The following is a 4070-nucleotide window of genomic DNA, read 5'->3' as shown; positions in this document are numbered from 1 at the left end:
CTATACAAACTCCCCTCATTGTCTGAACATCTCCATGTTTAAGTGTACAAAAATGGAACCCTGAAGTGTAAACTAATCCAGGTAGAAGCATCTCAATGCTCACTTTGGCTGGCTAATACATGCATGTCTATAGACAGCCCAGCATGGGCCAATGGGATGAGTCCAGAGGGATTGAAGGGGAGCTGGAGTTCTGGCTCTGCTATTCACTAGTCACATGTCCTTGAGCAAGTCATTTTCCTTTTCTGAGTCACAGGTGCCCCTTTGAGGTACAAATTTTGGTATCATTACTCACGTTCCTCTCACATTAGTTTCTTCCCCGGCTCAGCAGCTCTCCAGCCAGCAGGTACCCAGGGGAGCAGAGCACCCCTAGCAGACGAGGCCTACAACATAAGCTTAGGAAAGGAGCACATAAAAGACAGGGGAAGAATGCCAATTGGATGGCCAGGGAGGGTAGGGGACTGCAAAGAAAAGAAAGACTTGGCCAGCTCTTGCCTGAGGCAAATAGAGAAGGGGGTGTGACCTCAAAGGGCCATGTAGGACTTGACCCACCCTACACCCTTTCCAAGCCAGGGAACAGTCTGGCCACACATGGGCCTGGCTTGGGTAGATCCCACCTCTCTACCCTCTCCCTGGCCCCAGCATCTCCAACCTCTGGGCTCTACTCAGACAACCCATCCTTTGAGCCCATGTGGCTACAACCTCACCTGCAGTGCCAAGAAGCCAAGAAGAGACTGGGCTAAAGAGGGAAAGAAGAAAGCAGGCTTAGGATTCAGACAGACCCAAAAGTCAAGGTTTTGCTCTACCTCTTCCAGGTTGTACAACCTTGGGAAAGTCAGCCTAAAGGAACTATTTCTCCCACATGCACATCACTGAGGAATTTCATCACTGGTCTGTCTTCTCTTAACTGGTCCACCCTACTATGGCCACAACTATAACCTGAGAAAAATTCTGCCTACTTTCCCTTATCCCTTCTGTGGAGAACATCTAGAAGGACTCCCGTCCCAGAAGTGCCTCTGAGTTTGTATCTACTCACGTTCAGCCCAAGACCTGTATTAGAAGATTGCTCCTTTTTTTTTTTTTTTTTGTCTTTTTCGTGACCGGCGCTCGCACCGGCCATTCCTATATAGGATCCGAACCCGCGGCAGGAGCGTCGCCACGCTCCCAGCGCCGCACTCTCCCTAGTGCGCCACGGGTTCGGCCCAGAAGATTGCTCCTTTAAAGAGACTCCAAACCCCAGCCTTCTCGCCCCTATGGGCTATGAGATAATTTTCTCACAGTACCTCCCAGGAAGCAGGAAGAACAGACTTTCTCCCCATATGTCTAGGAACTGGGACACAAACTCCCAGGGGTTTGAGACACACAGTCCTACTTGGAGGAGCCATCAAAGTAATGTCCTCAGCTATCAAGAGGGCCTTGGAGTAAGCTCAGAGCAGGAGGGCTCAGGACTATGTGCCCAGGCTGCAGCATGGGTCACAAAACTAATGCCTCTCAGGTACTCACTGGCTCCTGTCTCCACTTGGGAGGCTTGAACAGGTCAGGAACAAGCTGGCTAATGGAAGTTCTGAGAGGGGTCTGCCTGAGGTTGGCCTGAGAACCACAGCAAGGAAAAGAGGGGACCACAGAACTGAGCTAAAAACCAGCTATCGTCGGGTGGGATGTAGTCCCTAGAACTTTCTACTGCCCTACCCAGCTGGTGGGGGGTGGGAGTGGGGACAGTTCAAGGAAATGGATGTCACATCACCCTGTCTGCTCCACAAAACCCTCTCCTGACCTGGAGCTGCAATGCCTCTGAGCCTGACCCTGCTCTGAGGGTGGAGCTGAGCCAGGAGTCCAGGCCTTGTCTGGGCCACAGCTCTGGCTGGGCTGGCAGCTTCTGCATGTCTTTCCCTCTTCAAGATATCATCTAGCTGCTCCCTGACCAACTTATCTCATCTCATCCCTGACCAACTCATGCCCCATCTCCCCAACTCAGGAAGGACAGACAGAGTGAGGTTCTCTCGAGTCTCAGTATTTGAACCCCCAAAGCCAAGGCTGGGCCCAGTCTCTGCTAACAGCCTTCTGTGGCTCTCACTGACCCTAGCCAAGAGGAAGAAAAGGTGAAAGGTGACTTTGCAGATGCAGAACCTCCCCTGACCCATCCTTTCCACCCTAGGCCTCTGCTGGAACAGAGCTCAGGCCAAAACGAGAGCCAGGTGGCTGTGTCCAGCTGGCCTGCCACCCCACCCCAGACCCAAGAGGCTGGCCAGACCTCCCACAGCCCCCAGTGGAGCCGCAAGTAAGAGACCGGGGCACCTGGGAGGCAATGCAGTGTTTTCCAGCTATTTAGTGGGTAGCCACCAGCATTTTAAAAATGAAGTAAACTAGCAAGTATCAGTTCATTGAACATGAGTTAAGTCCTAGTCTGTGGAATATATATTGGGTTGAGATGTTAAATGTATCATACTGTGGGTTACCCTCAAATAAATTAGGAAATACTGCTGTTGAGGACCTGGCACCAGCCACCCAGGCTCCCCAGCTATCCCTGGTCAGCTCTGATTTCCTACTCCCTGACCAAAGAACTGCCCCCAACCTCCTCAGCCCCACATCCAAGGTTCCTCACTCCACCTGTCTGGCCTACTTCCCTTTCCCAGGCACCATGCTTCAGCAGGTCGGACTATTTGTCATTCTTTCTGCCAGGCCCTGGCTTACTGAGGGCCAGCTCACGCTGCAGGGGCGTGATAGGGCAGATGAGGTGAGAGAGATGCACAAGGTGCCATGAGAGCCCAGAGGGAGGGAGGCAGGAGGTGCCCCCTGAGCTGTTGTCCAAGAGGTCAGATGGGCAAGGGCTTTGCAGAGGCCTGTGAGAGCGTGGAGGGGTCCTGGAGTCACAAACACCCACCCCTTCTCACTCCATCTCATTCTGGCTGTCTTTCGTGGCCCAGCTCAAGGCCATCTCTCAAATCCCCAGGGACCTCATCTCACTCTCGGGGACCTTAACACCACCCAGCTTACATTTAGCTTCCTCAAAGCAGGAGCCAAGTCCATGTGCATTTTTACCTCCCATAGAGCCTAGCCCAGCATTTTATGAACAGAAGGCTCTTGACAGATGTGCTCCTAGTTGATGCATGTGGCAACTGCCCATCTTGCCTAGCCCAAGGTCACACAGCAAGTTGTGGAGTCGTGACCTGAAGGAGCCCTCACTTAGGGCTCTACTGTTATCTTATTCTACAACTCCACACCTGGGCACAGTTTAGTCTCATTAACATGGGCAGGGGAATACCTGAGGAGCAGGGTTCTGAGAGTCTGCAGATGCGAAGAAGCAATGGCTCCTGAAATTCATTTGTAGGGAAACACCTTCCCCAGTATGCTTCCCAGTGGCATGCTTCCCTTCTCTTAGGGCATGGGAGCCAGGCTGAATGGCTCAGGTCTGACTATGACAGGCCAAGGCCCACATCAGGGGGGCCTTCTATGCCTGTGGACATCTCTCTAGGGGCTACTGTTACACAGAAGTGACACCTAGCCACACTGTTTTAACCCCCATACCCTTCAAGCCTCACAGCAACCTCAGAGAAGTCAAGGCAGAGGGTCCCATTCTTGCTCATCCAATTAGGACACTTAGGAGCAGGAAGATACAGTTTTCTGGGGCGGGGCAGGATTACGGCTTCCTAATCCATAAGTAAGATGACAGGACCGGATGGTTTAGGGAACCCATAGCACTAATGTCCTGTGAAGCCATGCTCCCATTTTCCCACCTAAGCTCACTTCCAGCCCAGCACTGCAGACACAGTACTGGGTCTCCAGGTAGATTTCTAAGGGCTACTAGCCACAAGGGAGGGGAGAGACACAGTGAAGGGAGCCTGAGGGAGCCTCGATTAGGGTAAGATGTACCTACAGCTGGGAGCCCAAGTGCTGCCTTCACTCACAGCAGTCTCTGCCCAAAGATGCCCCCCTCCCCAAGCAACCTTCAGGGGAAAGAGGCTTGGATAGCACAGGAGGCCACCAGAGCTGCAGGCTGCTCCCTGAGCCCACCGAGGCTGAGGTTAGCACAGTTCTCTAGCTGGGCACTTCCTTCAACACCCAGGAGGGCTGAC

The sequence above is a fragment of the Cynocephalus volans genome, chromosome 16, assembly GCF_027409185.1.
Source record: "Cynocephalus volans isolate mCynVol1 chromosome 16, mCynVol1.pri, whole genome shotgun sequence".
NCBI classification, from domain to species: Eukaryota; Metazoa; Chordata; class Mammalia; order Dermoptera; family Cynocephalidae; genus Cynocephalus; species Cynocephalus volans.
Note: the sequence above shows the minus strand (reverse complement) of the source record.